Below are 20118 nucleotides of genomic sequence, written 5' to 3' on the forward strand. Positions count from 1 at the left end.
TTGCACAAGTTTTGAATTTCTCAATCAATTCAGGAGAATAACTGAGGATGATCACTTAAAACGTTCAAAAACGTTTTTAAGATATTAAAACATTTTGCTGGACTATTGAAGGTTTTGTCTTGATTTTAAAAACTGTAAACCCTGTGTAATGTATGGAGAAATTTAACTTTAAGAACAGGGAGACCATCCATGTAATCGTCTGAAGATATGCTACAGACAGCTGGAAAAAAAAGACCAGGTGTGAGGAAAAGACAAAGAGAAGAAAAGGGGAGTCTAATGATCATGAATCAGAGGATGAAGAAGAGGAGCAGGATGAGAGGTGGAACAGAAGAGTGGGAAACAGTAACGTTAGAACACAGGATGTTGGCAGTGCCAATTCACATAGGGATAGCGCTGAGGAAGGTGTTAATAGAGAGCCTTACAACTTAAGGCATCGAAAAATTGACTTACGTAGATTACACTATGCAAGCTAATTGCTTCTGAGGGGATATACACATAAATAACCGCAAAATGCTACACGTTATTTTTTCTTTACTTTTTTGCTTGTTTTCCATTTGTCACATGTCTGTTTTTGTGTGGATCCCTCTCCATTTCCTTCCTCAGTACCACCAGTTCACTGTTGGTGGGGTGTGCGACTTGGTGATTGCCCAAAGTGTGATCATGTGGGATAAAGCAACATCCATTGATAGGCGATATAAAAACAAGGGTAACCCACATGAAGGGGCTTTTCATGTTGGATTTTTTCGTATGAGGATGCAGCAGGTTGCAAAAACTAGGAAAGAGTACAGGAGAACTAACCGACCTGGGATTTAATAAGTTATAGATTGGAAAAAAAAATTTCCATTGAGGAGATATGTCAAGATAAAATGAGATTAGTCTTTACTCTTTTTTGGTTCCAAGGGAAACTTTGTTTTTTTTTTAGTCGCTTCCTTTCCTTAACTGTTTATATGATATTACCTTAGCATTATTGTTTTCCACATGGTTTGTCAAAAAAAAGTAGGTCTTTGCGTGAAGAAGGAAAATTAGGAGAAGGTAAATCATACTGGAATATTAGTGTAATGCGATCAGAAGTCACGACTTAGAATTGTGTATTATTTTGTTAGCTGACTATTGATTTTGTTTTTTGTTCAACCCCACAGACCACATGCTACAGGAGTATATACACTATTAGACCTACCTGTTATTTGAAATTTAGCACCTATGGCAGTTTAAATACAGTGTCTTTATACATGACACTCTTTTGTCATAAATACACTGATATGGTCGAAGAGATTTGATAAACTCCACTATTTCATTTATTTTTCGTTTTATTGAGACCATCACAATTGTAAAGTTACTCTCATTGCTGCCATTATCAGAATAAAAATGACTTCTCTTTATTGGAGGAATTTTGGTGTAAAATTTTACGCATGTGTAGAGACATGTTCTACTCTTTTTTCAATCACACACATTGTTATTAGATTAAATAATTGTTTTGTTTTGTCGGTTATATACACGTAGCTTTGGTCAATTATTGAGTCCTTATCATATTACTTTCTTCATACGCTCTGTGAATTTTGGTCTATAGGAGTCACTATAACTTCTATGTTAACTAACAGATTTTGAAAATGGTTAGATATAGTAAATCTAGTAACTAAATTTCAGTTTGTATACAAGAAAAATGAAATCAATGACAACAAAAAATATACACATTACATTTTATTAATAAACACAGAAAACTTTATGTTGCATTTGTTGATATAATGAAGGCATTTGATTCAATTTATGTTCAAACACTGGTTAATATACTTAATCTGAAAGAATCTGGAAAGAAATTTTTAACTTCAATCTTGAGGTTGTTTTCTAAATATAAATTCTGAAAATATTTGATTACCATGATTATACTAATTTTATTACAACTTGGGGTATCCTTCAAGGTGATTCATTGTCTCCCTATCAATATCCAACATATAAAAATTAAATAACTTGTTTCTACATGAAACAGACGAAATTAAAATTTATGATAAAACATACCATTATCTACTTTATGCATATGATCTTGCTATATTTGCACCAACAGAAATAGCATTATGAGAAAAAATTAATTTATTAAACAAGTATTTGAAAACTAGCAGATAAGGAGGAAAAAGTGATCTGTGTTGGATAGGTTGCGATAGCCATTCACAAGATTGAAGTTGCTAACCTTACGATTCAAAAGACTTCAATATGAGACTTGCATAAATAAAAAAAAATCTCATAAAAATGCTAGAATAATTGCTTTTTAAAATTTTTGCAACAGATTGTATAAACTATGCAAGAAGTATGTTCTCATAAACATTGCATTTATGAAAAAATCATTGCGCTCAATTTGAAAAATTTGGCCTACCAATGGGCAAGCAGTTCTGTTCCCTGAACACTGGGAATTTGGTCATGAGTATGCGCCTCTCCAGGAAAACCTGACCATGTAGTGTGTTCTCGTCTGTAATGCCTGAATAGGGGCAAGTTGCCCTTAAAAATACCTCCTGAAAGATATCCCACCTAGGCAGATCATCCAGGTGTTGTGTTGCCATAACTTAACAAACAAAACAGTTGAAGAAATTTTAGACTAATAAATTTCCGATCCAATATAATATTTTCATTCCCTATCTATCTGTACTTCCTTAATCTCAAGAAAAGTTACATAGATAAAAGTTGAAACCAGACATGGAAATCATAAGAAAAAAAAACCAATTTACTTAGACAAACTTCAGATTTGTACTGCAAGTTACATTATTTTAATACAAAAATTTCCTCCTGAGTCAAGTTAGATACATAACTGGCGTGACTGTATTGTTAACAGGAAAAGAATAATGTACTACACTCCACATAGGCAAGTGCTATTTGCTACCTGTCACAGTAATGGCATAATGGTGCATCTATTTTGTGCTATATCTTTGTCACAGTAACGCAGTGAAAATATATAAATTTTTTTATACTATGCGAGAATCTGATATTAAGTTAATTGAAATATTACTTTAAGTAAGTCAATTATTTAATCCAATACCCTCAGGAAAAAGGGGCAAACAAAAGGTCACCGTAAAGGGGAAGACCAACCCAAACAAAACCCACACACGTCCTGTTTCATGTGATTTCTTGATAAATAAAACAGATTAAATATCAACAATTATTAGTCAGGTGATAACCTAAGTTCTAACCTTAGTCAATACAGGCAATTAGTAATTTGAAACTGTCAAAAACTGTGATTTAGGAGATAATTGGAGCCATGATGACAGATACAAAATGGCAATAAATTCATCGATACGTCAACTTTTTGACAGTTTGTCTAAACAGCACCTGGACCCAGTTCGAACTTAGAACAGTTACTTCGTAGATAGCTGAGTCAGTTCTCATGCAAAAAGGCATATAAAAAGGGGTCATACCCGAACATCAGAGTAATTGTGGGAACGCCAAGAGGTAGGACGGAGTCGTACCTCCTTTTTCTCAGTGAACAGGTTGGCAAAGACCCACCCCACTGTCAAGGATGGCTAAATTTTTTTGATATCCCAACTCGTCGGGATTGGGTAATTAATTGTCAGGTCGAGTGGAGGAAGTTTGTGGGTTCGTCGATAAGTTTATGGCGATATTTGAATAAACGGACCCAGGATGAAAACACATGACGATTTATTTAGACGGACAAACAAAATAGAGAAATCTCACGCGTCCCATCCCTAATCGCGGGAGAGAAAGAGTTTACACATGTTGGGGGATCATACCTCGTCTTCTGATATCTCGGTTGGAATCGAAGGTGAAATCGTCTCGGCTCTCCGGTTGTGGAGGTAAGCAGGAGGATTGGTTGGGGCAGCTCGTCATCGGCGGGCTTTGGTGGCTTCGGGGGTTCGGCCCTCGATTCTCGGGATTAATTCTACGGGTCGGGCGTCTTATGCGGACCTTCAGCGACCCCGTTCACAGATATCTACCCCCTTTATATACTCCAGGGTCTTGTCCGCTGCGATTACCAATCGCGACGGTGGGTGATGAGTCCATCTCCGTGACTCAGAGGTCGGATCCGGAGAGGAGGGAAGCGTGTTTGACAGAGGAAGGCTGCACATCCTTTGACTCTTGATCGCTATCTCCCGAGGGGATTCGAACAATAAAATTTTAAAATTGGACTGGCCGGTTTAACCCGGTCCTCACATAATTTTCAAAAGAAAACCTCCAAGCCGGTAACTCCATTTGGATCGCTGTTCCACTTTCCTACTGAAAGACTGCGCAGGACTTGATTGCCACTGTATAAGAGGTATTTACTGAGAGTAAATAGAAACTCTCTCTCTGTTATAAGATAGACTAATGCTAAGGTAAACTAAAGAAACTTAGGCCGAAGAAATGTCCAGTATAGAGACAGTATATTGACAAGAGCAAAGTAATTAGTGCCGTGCCAATAGAATTATTAACTTTTCTATAGAGTGGCCTACATTCTATTTTCTGTGTTATGTCGTGACATCATAGTTAGTTGATAGGTAGTTGACAAAAAGCGATAAACTGTCAACATTTACGCCTGAGAGAGAAACATCTGCTCAGTTCTCAGTCACCTAAAGGACACTTTCTCACCACATTTCAACCTGAGATTCTAATTTCATCCATCCAAAAAAAAACAATGCATCAAATTTGGCAGTTGTCGCGCGGATCTAGAGTCGTCGAGACCCCAAAATTCATAGTGTAGTAGTATTCATAGCAGTAGTTTAATTCATCGCCTTTGGATTTCTTGCCATTGGACTAATCGCCCAGCCTATTGGATTTATTACCGAGCTAACATCCCCAGAACTTCTAAGGAACAATTTATCACCATGCAAATCCTATGTAAACTCTCTCTCTCTCAAATCGCATCATTAGGTTTATCCCCCTTTCTGTTTCTTTGTATGTAAAGTCATGCTCTGTGTAAATAAACGTTGTATTTTGATTAATGAGGCCTCTGTTACTTCTGGTGCCTTCTCTCTCCCTCCATCCCGAATCTGACCGCTCATGAGACCGGTCTTTAAACCGCCACGACTTCCTTGTCACCTAAGACGCACTGGTGTCAATCCTGACAAGGGCATCAAAGAGGTGCAACTTCTACCATCAGGGAACAAATTGCCTGGCCGTCTGTTCAAATCCCTGATCAACAACAGGAGTATCTTCACGACGTTTACTGATGGTTTGTATAGAGAATCTGTCAAAGTGCAGCAAGATACCAATACTTAGGCATGTCTTGCATGCACTGCATCTACATAATGTCTTACTATTATTTATTACTGTGTTCTATAATCTTATGTGGTCTTTGCCTGGCTTGGCAATGGAAATAATAATCGATAACCTCCAATAGTCAGGAGAAGTGTGCTCTGCCCACATTCTGTTAAACAGATTGAAAAGATTGCTAAGGGAATTGTCTGACAAATTTTTAATCATGTGTAGTGGATTTTATCTGGGCCTACAGCAGCATTCCCTGAGCGAGAGATCACTGTATGTAGTTCTATTCTGGTGAATGGCACATTGTATTCCTTATTAGATCAGAAATGAAAGTCTAAATGTTCTCTTTCTGTTTGGGCTTTATAGGATTGAAAATTCTTTGTATACATAATATTGCTGGATGAAGATGTAAAAGTTTCATTCAATAAATCAGCAATACCTTGTATATCACTGATTATTGTGCCCTTATTTTCCAGCATGGACAGAGTGAAATGCATATTTCCCATTGATTTTATGGATTTTATCCCAGACTGCTTTTGAGCTGGTGGAAGATGTTACGCTAGAAACATACCTCCTCCAAGAATCCCTCTGACTTTGCCTTCTTATTTTTCTAGCATTTGCTTTTGCATTTTTAAAAGCAATCAAATTTTCAGCAGTGGGGTACTTCTGAAAATCCTCCATGCTTTCTTTTGTTTTTTAAATGCTGCCTTGCATTCTGGTTCCACCATGGTTTCAAATGTTGGATATCTGGTTCAAACATTGTATATATTTGTGTTGTGAAAAAAACTTAATTTTTTTCTTGGACTTGCCTCAGAGTTGGAACATGTATTATTCTAAAAAATCTTATCGATAATAAAATTTTGTCCTTTGAATTATATCCTGTCATCTTTAAAGTAACCCCAAACATTGCAATGGTGTCTGCGACAGAATCCCAATATTGTTTAAACCGTATATCTTTTCGATTGTATCATTATATCAACAGAAGTGTTTAAAACTTTAACATGGTATCAAATAGCCGAGTGGGAAGTATCATCCATAGTGATAGGACCAATAGTAATCTTCCCTTAGTTGTAACAATATTTTTGGCGATGATTTGAATGTTTTAAAATTCTCAAAGTGATTCTGTAAATGTGAGACAGTTTTTCCAAACTGAAGAGAATATTGCCAATCTAGCAGGATGGAACAACGTAGTGAAGATAGTGGTTCTCCAAGCTAGACTAAAAGGGGAACCTGAGAATACATTCTTTTGTCTTTTGGAACAGTATCAGTCTTACGAGGACATAAAGCGGGATCTGGTTGAATGTTTTGATAAGATGAAGGCTAGGGATAAAAATATTATAGATTAACTGCTAAATTTAAGGCAAGGGGCTAAAGAGTCCATAACAAACTTTGCCATATGTACCAGGACTCTGTTGTCCAGAGCAGTAAAGGACTATCATAAAATCAATGTGCTACGTGATGACGTAATAATGGAAAGGTTCAGATTCCAGAGTGTTCTTTTGTTTAGAGAAGATCTCAGTGAATTCTGTGCCAGCAGTTTTAGGTAAGTTCTGTTTTGTGTGGTTTCTCCAGTGTCGGCAGGGGCCTTTCGTAGATATAGCAGGATACTCATATTAATATTAGACCTAATTTAAGTATAATCATAAAAATAATAATATTATTGTACCATGAGTCATTGCAGCATGTCGTCCTCACGTCCTCTGACTCTCGCGTCTATAATACAGTTATTTCAAGAGAAAATAGACCATGATAAAGCCTCGGTCGACAAATCGAAAAATTTCAGCAGACAGCTAAAAGATAACGTGTGGTATAATCTAGGAGAAGCTACTTTCCTGGTTAACCATTTAAAGGATTTCTTTATCACAATAGCCGAAGTAAACAAAGACTTAAAGAAAAAACTACAAAACAAAACAGACTTTGGCTTCCGCGAGCCACCCAACCCCACAACAAGCCACCTATGCAGATGTTGTCAAGCGTCCTCCTCCTCCCTCTAATGATAGGGTTATTTTAATCTATCCTAATGAAGAGGAGAAAGTCAAAGAGGTTATGAATAAAGTAGCAGATGACATTAACCCCTTCTCTATTGGAGTAGGTATTGAGAATATTCGGAAAATTAGAAAGGGATTTGCAGTCAGCTGTAATGACCCAGATGGTGCCACCAAACTAACCGAAGTTCTAAAAAAAGGGATGACATTAAGGTTAAATCTCCGACCTTACAGGACCCTAGAGTGATCATCCCCAACCTAGATTGGGATTTGTCCGAGCGGGACGTAAGAGCACGCGTCCTCGGACAAGGCACAAACTCATCTAATAACGATGACATCAAACGTATCTTCTTTATGGGAAAGGAGGAAAGAAAGATGAGATCTTGGGTGATCATAATCAGCCCCAAACTTAGAAGAGAACTAAAAGATCAAGGCAACAAGATTTACATAGGATGGATGACAAAAAAATTATTCGACTTCCACTACTACAGGAGATGTACGAACTGTTGGTCGTACTCACATACTAGAGCTCACTGCAAAGAGCAACGGATCTGTTCCGACTGTGCGTCAGATGCTCATCCCTCCAAAGACTGCCAAGAAGCAGAAGAGAATCATACCTGCATCAATTGCCTAAAATATAACAAAACATGCAAGTCACCAAAGGATCGTGTTGACCCTGGTCATAGCACCAGGAGCAGGCATTGCCCTGTACTTAAATATCATATCAAACTTAAATACGCTTCTACAAAGCAATATTAAGCAAATCTGTAGCTTCGGGATCAACATTCATAATGGCTTTAAAAGTAATACAAATTAATTTAGATAGAGGCTCCACCACTACCGACCATTTTATTAAATACGCAATTAATCATCATGTTGACATAGCATTAATTCAAGAGCCTTATGCTACTAATAGAATTCTTGGCATACCGCAGTGTTGTCTGTTTAAGTTTAACAAGCGTCTTTCAGCCTCGATTGTTGAACTGTCAAACGACTATTCCACCTCTGTACTCATTGGCTTTCAAAATTATCAATTCATAATTAATTCCACGTATCTTGCTCCCTCTGGTTGTATCAAGGAATAGCTTCTAACTCTAAAACCGCTTTTTTCAGCCATTAAATCACCCGTTCTAATAGGCATAGATGGAAATGGAAGATCTCCCGTGTGGTTTGACAGACTACTTAACAAATAAGGCGAACGCCTTTTAGAATTTATTTATGAATTAGATTTAAGCATAGCAAATAGTGAAGGGCCACAGATGTTTCATTCCCACCAAGGAGAAAGCTATATCGACCTGACTTTAACTAAAGGGGAAGTAGGGAGTATAATTCTAAACTGGGAAGTCTAACTAGAAGAAACCCTGTCAGGACACAGATACCTAACTTTTGATATAGAAATTGATTCGCACCCTCTATTACCCAAAAATCATCTCTCAAAAAATTATAACCTAAGTAAAGCAAAATGGGATAACTTTAGCAATGTATATTTCCAACGAAATAGAGATTGGACTCTTTATTAACAAATAAAAATTGCTCAGTCGATTATTTAGTTAACAGTTACACCAAAGCTAACCAATCCTCTGCTGATAATTCTATACCTATTAAAAGAAATTACAAACATATTGTTCCTTGGTGGAATCAAGAGTTGACGGCCCTCAGGAGAAAAGTTAATTGTTTAAGACGCCGATATCAAAGACATGATGATCCAGATCGTGCGATTTTTAGAAATAGATACCTAATTGCCAAAAGGGACTACCAAAAATTAATAAGAAACTCAAAAACAGAATCATGGAAAAATTTTTGCACTATCGAGGGTAACTCGGATTTGTTTGGCAGAGTATATAAGTTACTAAAAAATGATTACACTACTCAAATTCAAAAATTGTCAATCAAAAACTCTTCCGGCCAAACCATGTATAATGATACAGAAATTGCTAATCTATTTTTAGATGCTTTCTTCCGATCGGACAATATCCACTCAGATAATTCCTACCATGAGGAAATCCGGGCCTCTATTGATGAACCTTACTCCACGAACAACGACTTACCCTTCGAGCTTTCGGAAATAAGAGATGATGTTTCGGCACAAGAGAACAAAAAGTCCCCAGGCCAAGATGGATTAAACGCAGAAATCATAAAAAAAGCCTACAGTCTATCCCCTAACGTTTTATTACATATCTATAATTCTTGCCTTTCTTCTGGGTGCTTTCAGGCCGCCTGGAAGCAAGCCATAGTTAAAATCATCCCGAAACCAAGCAAAATTCTAGACAATCCTAAATCATTTTGGCCTATTTCTCTCCTCTTGGTATTAGGAAAAATTCTCGAACGTCTGCTTGTAAATCGGATAGCTAACCATTTAAACGAAAATCAGTTCGGCTTTACCTTGCAGCGAAGTACAACTGAAGCACTTATTAAGGTACGCGACCGAATGAAAGATGCACTAAGCAATAAAAAAAGTATGTATAGTGATTTCGTTAGATATCTCGTCTGCGTTTGATACAGCTTGGCCTGCTCTAATACTATATGAGCTCCGCAGAGCGAAATTACCGAAAAATCTGCACGATCTTCTAGTAGATTACTTTAGGGAAAGGAGGGCTTCACTAGCTTACAACTCAGCTGTTGCATCCAAATTTGTGTCCCTTCGAGTTCCTCAAGGTTCCTTGCTCGGGCCTGTGTTCTGGAATATCCTAATAAACACGGTCTTTAATATCAAACTCCCCTCCAGAAGTGAACTTGTAGCTTTTGCCGACAATTTAGTTGTGGCGGTGACTGATAAAAATATTTATAGTCTAAAAAAGAAATGTAAATCTAGAGAAATGGGCCAAGGAATGTAAACTATCTTTTAATACGAAAAAAACAAAATTGCTATTTGTAACGCGAAAACTAAAAGTGAAAAAGACAACGCTAACTTTAAATGGGCAGGTGTTAGAATACATTAATTTTTTTAAATATCTAGGGGTTATATTGCCTGACAAGCTTTCCTGGTCGCCGCACATCAGAATCCAGTTAAAAAAGGTTGAAAGATTACTTCAATCTTTTTATAGGGCCCCTTAAATGGGGTCTAAACTCCAAATCCATCAGCATTCTTTACGAGGCTGTGATTTTACTGCTCTTGGGTTATGCTATAGATGTTTGGGGGATGTGCTCACACACCAAAAAAATAAAGAAATGCTCCTCAAATTTCAAAGGAGAATTTGCATTAGAGTAATTAAAGGATACAGAACAATTTCTAGAAAATCCGCGATACTTTTGGCTAATAAAATACCCTTAGACGTGCACTTGAAAGAGCGCTATGACTATTTCTTTTTGAAATCTTCTGGGACCTCCCTTGTTGGAGGCATTTCCCTTTCTTTTGAAACACAAGATTCAATCAAATCACTACCTCACCCCGCATGTAATCATGAGCATGCAATAGTAATTTATGATGAGTCGCGCGTTTTAAAACTGTTCATGGATGGTTCCCGTTCTGCTCATGGTGTAAGTGCAGCCTTCGCATTTCTGTCGAGGGATCAAGTAATCCACAAATCAAACTACAAGCTCCACTCGGTTAGTTAGTAAAGGTTTTTTTGGCACAAGGGCCATACAGGCCAAGCTGCGCCACAACACATGGTATAAATAAATACATAAATAAATAACAATAATAAATAGAATAAAATAAAACAACAGAAAAGAACAAGAAACAAAGAACTGATAACAAAAATATATAACAATTAAAATGTATATAGCAACAAGGTGTAAATATAAATAAACAAACAAATCTGTTATTAAATATTTGTGACTTTTAGAAAGTTCAATAATTTATCAACATTTTGCCTCTGGCCCAAAATCTCTTTAAAACTTGCATTTCCAAAATGCTGCCTACGAATCCTTTCAGAGGCAGTGCAATTGCTCAGTATGTGCTTAACACTAACAGTACAATTGCAATACTGACACACAGGCTGGTCATCACCCTTCAAAAGGTATTGATGAGTCAGTCGAGTGTGTCCAATTCTCAAACGAGTAAGAATGACCTCGGATCTCCTGTCATAGGGTTTCTTCTGTGTCCAATTTTCTATCATAGGTTTGATTTCATGTAGTTTATTGTGGACTTGTGCATTCCACACATTTTGCCATCTCTCCTCTAGTCATTTTTTAACAACTAGCTTCAAATCACCTCCTTCAATATGCATTGTATGCTGAGAAGGACTTGCTGACTTTGCAGCTGCATCAGCTTCTTCATTCCCTTTTATACCTACATGGCCTGGGACCCAACAAAATTTTATAGAGAAATTCCTCGCAAAAAGATGGCAAATCAGCTTACGAATTTTAATCACTATGGAGTGAGAACTAAATTCATACCAGATCAAAGCCTGGAGTGCACTAACTGAGTCAGTGTAAATCATGCAGCAACGATGACCTTTCCTATTTATATACTTTGAGGTTAAATAAATAGCCTGCAACTCTGCAGTAAAAATGGAAGAATTCGGTGCTATTTGTTCTGCCACGATTTCGTCTTGGCAAACAAAGGCTAAGCCAACATAGTCATCCGATTTAGATCCATCGGTGTATATAGGAATTAAATTCCTGTCACGATGTTGAATTTCTGCGAAAGTGCTGTTTACAGACATAGTCTGGGGTTGTTTCTTTTGGGAACTGCTTTAAGCTTAAATCAACATTAATCACTGGGATTAACCAAGGTGAAATACTATTAACCTAAACCTGTGAAATGTTGCTTGTGTCCAGGTCAATCGTGCTGCAAATAGTCTTTTCAGCTGTGTATCTGAACAATCAGCTGAAAGTTTATTCTGAGATTTCTGTTTAATGTAATAAAAAAAAGACAACTGTTCTCTCCTAAGAAATAGCGGAGGCTCGTAAGCATCCACATACAAACTTTGAACAGGAGAAGTTCGAAATGCACCAGTGCACAAACGCAATGCTTGATGGTGGATTGGATCCAGCACCCGAAGAGTAGATTCTCGCGCACAGCCATACATAACGCATCCGTAGTCCAGCTTAGAGCGGACAAGGGCCCTATAAATCCTGAGCATAGAACATTTGTCTGCTCCCCAGGAAAAGCAGCAGAGTACCTTTAAAAGGTTCAGAGCTTTTAAACATCTCTTCAAATTTGTTGAGTTTGAGTCGATAATTCACTTTTATTGAATTTTTTTTCCAGTGTGTTCATTTATATTTGAGTGTTTAGTTTAAAATTTTGGATTCGATTTAGATTTGGTAGAGGAATAACACCTCTTTACAGTAAGTAACAGAAAAAAAATGGATGAAAGTTTTAGAACACGTTTGACAACAGATATCACCTGGAAAAGTGTGCCAAGAAAAAGTGTGTGGGGGTCCGTATATTTTTAACTGTAATTGTTCTTTAAAGTCTTTTTTATAGAAATTTGGAAGTGTAGTGAAGAGAAATTTATTTCTCTTCATTTAAAGGAGAAGGGGTGTAAGAAACTGAGTCTGAGCGTTATATTTATTTTATTATTATTTTTCATTTTATTATGTTTTGTTTGGACGAAGTTTCCCCACCACTCTCTCTCTTTTTTTTTTTTTTTTAAAGAAGATAATAAACCAACTTACGAAAGAACGAGCACCGTAAAAAAAAATCTTGCGCACTTGTGCTGCCCAGCGGAAATAAACAGTCTGCAGAAAAAATGGAAAGGGGAATCCCCACACTCACTAGCAAAGAAATACTTACTAAACCATCATAAAGTATCCCAGAAAATTGTGCTAAATACTTTGTAAATGGTTTGTAAGATTTTGTCGAAGAATTAAAGCTGCCAGAAGGAAACTTGATGTTAGAAAAACTATGTATGTAAATAAGGGGAGTAACCTAGCTGAACTGTGACGTCACCTCACAGCATAAAACCAGCACGCTAACCGAAGACGATCGAGGTGATTTCCAGAGCGAGGTTATTCCTGTTCAAAGTCGAGATGGAGAATTAGGCAATCCAAGTCCAAGGGTTTAAAGAGGAATTCGATTTGACGATAGCGAAAGGATTGAGAAAATAGGTTCCTAGTATAGTGAGGTGACGAATAGACGTTTAGTTCGTAAGAGATTCTGTTCATAGTTCCTAAGTATTTGATTTGTCAAATTTTCAAAGGGGAACTAAGATTAAGTTAAGCTAAGTAGCTGAGTTTTCTTGTCGATTTTGTTAATAAATTTTGTTTTGGATTATAGACAATTGTACATAGTTAAATTCGATTTACTCATTAAATATATTTGAAACTTTTGCTTTGATTTGGTATTTGTCGTTATTCTTACTAATATTTTTGGTGCACGCATAAAAGCCCAGGCCTGGCAAACTAATCTCTAATCTGCGTACAGTACCCGTTAGGTTAACGGAAGTTTTACCCACCACAGTTAGTGTCGGTGTCCTAAGATACTAAAAATAGTACTTTACAACATATATTTATATATTTATTAGAATAAGTGTTCATAAATTAATTTTTTGATATTTATTTTAATGAATGAATGGGAACATTCTGTTGAAGTTTATAATTATTAATTCTTTTTAAATAGTTCAAAAAAATTTTCTTGACAATACCAAAACAGTATGCAGTATTATGTATATTATATCAGATATTATTTACACAAAATCTTTAACATGATAACTTATAGCAAACTATAAAAGAATGCAAAATAAAGATGTGTTTTTAATTTTTAAGCTAATGAATGGACTCGCCAAGCGACATTATTCCTAATAGAAACAAGATTGAATCTATTCAGAAATCCAAATTATGGCAGAGGATTTCTGACTGCCTCAAACAAAGTGGGTACACATTTCAGTCCACAGAATGCCATGCTAAATGGCAAAATTTAGTGTGTACCTACAGGAAAAAAGTGGACAGATTGAAACAGTCTGGTGTTGGTGCCACAAAATGGGAATATTTCCATAAATTTCACGAAGTTTTTGGAAATAAATCAAATGTGAACCCCCCAGTAATTACCTTTGAAGTTCTCTGCCATGTACCAGTACCTCTGAAAATTGTTTTCAATTTTGTGAAAATGAAAATTTATTTTCTGCTCCCAGTACATCAAATTCCCAAAGGGAAGCAAAAACAAATGAAAGACCAAGAAAGAAGAAAAGAACTAATGATGAACCACCATTGTGGTTTAAAAATTATTTAGAAGAAAAAAAAATAAATAAATAAAAGACAAAAAGGAAAGCAGAAGTTGAAGAACAATGATGGAATGATTTAAAAAAAATAGAAGAAGAAAAATTAAAAGACATGCAAAACTTCACAGATGTTTTGTTAAAATTGGCAGAAAATAAAATGTAAAATGTTTAAATATTTTAATAAAGTTTTTTTTGTTTTGACGATTACTCATAAATGTATTTAAGATTTACCAAAATACATCTATTCAAAAAATCAAAACACTTTCAATAATGAACAAAGTTTATTAGAATAATGTAACTCACAATTACAAATAACTAAAAGTAATAACAAAATGTTAAATACATGATTAATACATTTCCTGAAACTGGTTCAAATATTTAATAAAATATTGTTTAAATTATATACAGTATTACTAAATGCAGATGAACATGGTATCATTGTGATTAAAAATTCACAACATAATAGCAGACAACAATAATTACAAACTTGATTTTAAGGTATTAACAGAAAAAAAAATTAAAGTAGATAATTTTTAACCTTTATGATGGGCATATGTTTTATTACCAATTTTCTCTCTCGCTAATTCCATCTTGATATTCTTCTCCAAAATTCGGAGAACTGGTTTGAAAATTATCATTTATAGAACAAGCATCTGGAGGTATATCATTGTGTGAAAATTCAAACCTGCTGGAACCAAACTCTAGCAATAAAATTTTTATTGCTTGTTTCCCACGGAGAAAAAAATGAATCATGAGGAACAAAATCTGAATAGTGCTGGTTGGTGGAGGAGAGAAACGTGACTGAGGAGATAAAAGGACGACCAGAGAAGGAAAGGTGATCGGTTACGAAGTGTCCATAAAACAGTGTGTCCGTCCTGAAAGAAACCAATGTTGTACGGAAGGAACTTGACCTAAGGATATCTCGAACTTGTTACAAGAAATACTCGGACCAAGAGGTATGACCTCCCCAATTCGTGTGAACTCTCCTTCCAAGTACCCTAAACTTAGGTGATGGTATCTCGCCCATATTTGTAGCAGTAGCTTTTAGTCTTAATAAATTGTTGTTGTATTTTCCATTGATGTCATTCATTCGAGTATCGCCGCCGCTCTATTGTCGGACCCATCCACTTCCTCACTCTCACTCGCGTAACACGTGACATGTAACAAACCCGAACTGCCATCTTGACTGTGGGCGGGTCTCACCGACCAGTTAGCCGGAGAAAAGGGAGGTGCGACTCCGTCCACCTCCCAGCGCACCCACAATTGTATAAAATGCACAAATTGTGCAATACACAGCCAGTAATAATTACTTCTGGAATGAAATCCCATCGAAACATATGTAGATGTTTTAGCCTTCTAAATCTTCCAAATAATTGTCCAAATGCTTGTTCAATAACAATTCTAGTTGAACTAAGAATTTTATTATAATATTTTTTAATATAGTTTAAGTGTCCGTTATCACGATAAGGAGGTAATAATTTTCTGAAATCATCTCAGGATTATCATTTATTAGCTGATAGTGCATATCCATTATCCAAAAAATTATGTTTCATTTTTAAAAAGAGAGGACTTCTTTGGAAAACTCTGGCATCATTTGATGAGCCTGGCCAACCAGCAAAGACATCTATAAATTTTAATTTTGCGTCACATACAGCCTGTAGAATGACAGAAGTGAAATTTTTTCTATTGAAATGTGCAACCTTTTCATTTTTGGGGGCTGTAAATGGAATACGAGTTCCATCAATACAGCCTAAAACTCCAGGAAAACTGTTGGACCCTCTCAGTTCATTAAATTCGTTAACAGTTTTTTCAACTTCTCCACCTATGGGCCACTGGATAACTCTCTCTGCTATTTCCATTATATCCTTACAGAATGCAATAAATTCTCTGTGAGCATGGCCCTGCCCAATGCCAAATCTGTCAGCTACACCACGAAAAGATTCTTGATTGCCAATCAACCATAACAACAGTAATATGAAATCTTCTCTTTTCATTGGCAGCTTTCTTTTATTAGGCTCTGAAATAATCATCTGCATCAAACGCTGACATAAAAATAAAATTTCTTAAATGATGACTGCTGTTTAAATATAGTTTCTTTTGCCACATATATATATTTTTACCTAAAATATTTCATTTATTTTAAAGTTTTGAAACAATTAAATTTTTTAAAATTAAACACTTTATCCTTTGTCAAATATTTTACTGTAATTGTTTTCACAAACTAAACAGATAATTATAATTTAAGCACTTTTACATACCTTAACTGTTGAACGATTCAAATGAAAGTGAGATTTAAAATCTTCCATGGAATACAAAGGAACTACCTCTTCTACATATCCTATTATTTTGGCCTTCTTTCTCTTTTTATTTTCTTCCATAGCTGCTACATTTACATGTAGCAGTTCGTCGTCATCGTGTTTTATTTTCCTTTTATATGAGATCATCACATTGTCATTAAAAATATTGCAAAATGCTGTAACAGCAAAAGAAATGATACTCTTGTCGTCCATCTTGCTGAGAATGGAATTATAAGAACTAAGCACTTCGTAGTCGAGTTGGAACGTCGTTGATGACGTCGAACTGTTGACTTCAACACTCAACACTGGTGTTGAAAATTCGAATGTCCCAAATGGCCTGTTCCACATTGGATTGTGGCCATTAAAATCACCGAGAAAAAAGAGTGGGATTGGCAGCTGTTCAACCAAGGCATCCAACTCGTCCTTGTTGACTCTGATATCTGGTGGCAAGTAAATGGAACAAACTGTGACAGTAACACCAATAGAAATTCTGACTGCCACAGCTTGCAGCTCTGTTGTTATTTGTACCGGTAAGGAAGGGATGCGGTTTGAAACCAGTATAGCCACACCTCCACTGGCGCGGGTGTGGCTACCATCATCCTTATGGTGGAGATGAAATCCTTTTAAAAAAATTTTTTCTCCAGGTTTTAGATGTGTTTCCTGGAGTGCCACATAGAGAGAGATGAGGTAGATGATGTCAAGTGTTTAACGTCAGAGAAGTTGTTGCGGAAACCACGATAGTTCCATTGAATTATTTTGTAATCCATTGTGTGTTTGAGGCAGCATTCTTTGCGAGGGTATCCCTCTTTAATTTAACAGGGGGTCTTTCTTTTGGAGGTGACATTGGTTTTGTAACCTCCATATTATTCTCTTCATCAGAGATATCAGATTATGTGTTTTTATTTTTTTGTGAGGTGTGTTGTTTTTGTTGTTGTTGTGTGGTGTTTTTGTGTATGTTTGTTGTTTTTTTAATTTTGTTTGTTTTGGTTTGTTTGTGTTGTTTGGTGTTTTGTTTTTTTTGTTGTGTTGTTTTTTGTGGTTTTTTGTTTTTTTTTTTGGTTTTTTGTTTGTGTGGTTTTTTTTTTGTTTTTTTTTTGTTTTTTGGTTGTTGTTTTTTTTGTGTTTATGTTTGTTGTTTTGTGTTTTGTGTTGTGTTTTTTGTTTTTTGTTGTTGTTTGTTGTTGTTGTTTTGGTTGTTTGTGTGTTTTTTGTTGTTTTGTTTTTTTGGTTTTGTTGGTTTGTGTTTTGTTGTTGTGTTTTGTGTGTTGGTTTGTTTTTTGGTTTGTTGTGTGTTGTTTGTTTTGGTTGGTGTGTTTTGTTGTTTGTTGTTGTTTTGTTTTGTGTTTTTGTGGTTGTTGTTTGTGTTTGTATTTTTGTTGTGTTGTTGGTTTTTTGATTTGTTTTTTTGTGGTTTAATCCATTGTGTGTTTGAGGCAGCATTCTTTGCGAGGGTATCCCTCTTTAATTTAACAGGGGGTCTTTCTTTTGGAGGTGACATTGGTTTTGTAACCTCCATATTATTCTCTTCATCAGAGATATCAGAGAACTCGCTCACAGACTGAGCCTCTGATTTTTTAGATTTAGAGAAAGCTGCTTTCACTCTGTTTAATGGGTTCTTACTAGCCTTTTTAGAACCCAGGTTTCTTTTTGTTACCCCTGTTTTAGGTAGGGGTGATTTTGGTTTTATATTCTCCTTTTCTGGTGTTTCTTTTGATGGGATCAGTAAACATTTTGCATGGCGAGTGAGAGATTCCTTTGGGAATACAGAAATATCTGTTTGAACCCCACATGTCTTAGCAGATTTCAACACAGCAGCAAATGTCTTTTTTTGCAAAGGTGCACTTGGAGTGACCATGCGACGAGCCTCTGGATATGAGATGTTTTTCACAGCTTTTACCTGCTGAATCTCTTTTTCTCTTTGCCATGCAGGGCATTTCCGAGAGTAGGCAGGATGGGCATCTTCACAGTTTACACAGTGTGGAGTACTTTTACATTCAGTACTATCATGTCCTTCAGTTCCACACTGTGCACATAAGCTTTTGCCTCGGCAAGACGTCTGGGAATGTCCAAATTGCTGGCATTTGAAGCAACGCAGCAAATTTGGAATATACGGACAAACCGCGCAGCGCAGATATCCAGCTGTAATGAAGGATGGCAATGCAGGGTTGTTGAATGTGAGAATTAAGTGTTTTGTGGGTATCAACTTGCCGTCTCGACGAATCGAAATGCGTCGAACAGAAGTGACACCTTGGTCTGAGAGGCTGATCTAAATGTCTGATTCGTCTTCAGACATCAAGTCAAACTCAGATATCACACCTCGTGATGAGTTCAAACTTCCATGTGGTGAGACTGATATTCCCATGTCTCCGAGAGTCTTCATTGACAAAAGCTTTGCTGTTTGTTGAGGAGAGGCTGTTTCTACCAGTAGATCCCGACCTCAATTTTTGCGTTTTTTTTAAAATGCCCAATGGTTGATTCGAATAATTTTTGAATAAAAAAAAAGAACACTTGGCGAGGGGTTTTTCTCCAGTTGCATGCACTATTAAGTAAGCAGGTTGGCTGGAGGTCTTTTCTTTGGTCACTTGTTTTAAGTTTTTGGAATCCATATTTAAGAGTTCATATTCAGCTCCTAGTAACCCCACCCACCATGGGGCCCAACAGGGGAATGCCGTCACATGAGAGGATCCCATAGACCGTCACACCAGGGTTTCCCAGGAGCTATACCCTCACAATACAGTCGAGAAGAGCACACCTTGTCTGACGTGTCCGCCCGGTCTGCATCGATCGTTTGACTCCAGGCCGAGGTCAACAATGACTCAATGACCAGCCAATTGACTCAAACAGAGCCTGATTTGAGCCTCCCGTTTATTCGAAGCAGGGGCCAAAGCAGTGTGTTGGGGACATTATGTTGCCCCTCAACTACCAGGATCCCCCTTTCCGGCATACGGGACACCACGCACGTCAAACACGTGGGTGGGCATTCAGATCCCGGGGATGGTAAAGAAGAGATACTGAACCATCTCTGGGAGGTCCCCTCACCACAGATAGGAACCCACATCGAGGGGGCTAATTTTAAGGAGCCAATCATTTGCAAGCAAGAGAAAACGTCATCTTGAAAAACAAAAATGGCTGCTTCTGATATACTGTTGTTAACCACGTTTGTTTACTTACTGAGAGAAAGAGATACTAAAAAAAGAAAGTGATGTTGGGTGAGAGATATTTTAAAAAACCAAGAATTACATGGTTACCATGCTAATTTGGTGCGAGAAATGAGACTGAATGACAGTTTTTTTTAGGTAGGACTGTTTATACTAATTTTTATTCTCTTTAGTAAGAAAATATATGAATAACAAAAAATTTATTATAACACGTTTTAAGTTTTTTAGAATGACGAATGAATTATTTGATGAATTGCTCTGTAGAGTAGGGCAATTAATACACAGAAAGGATACGAATTTTCGTAAAGCCATATCTCCAAGAGAACGTTTTAAAGTCACATTAAGGTAGAGTTTTGAGTTTATTACGCAATCTTTACTATTTACCGATTGAAAT

Source organism: Centruroides vittatus, unplaced genomic scaffold, assembly GCF_030686945.1.
Source record: "Centruroides vittatus isolate TY-2023 unplaced genomic scaffold, ASM3068694v2 contig_66, whole genome shotgun sequence".
Classification (NCBI taxonomy): domain Eukaryota; kingdom Metazoa; phylum Arthropoda; class Arachnida; order Scorpiones; family Buthidae; genus Centruroides; species Centruroides vittatus.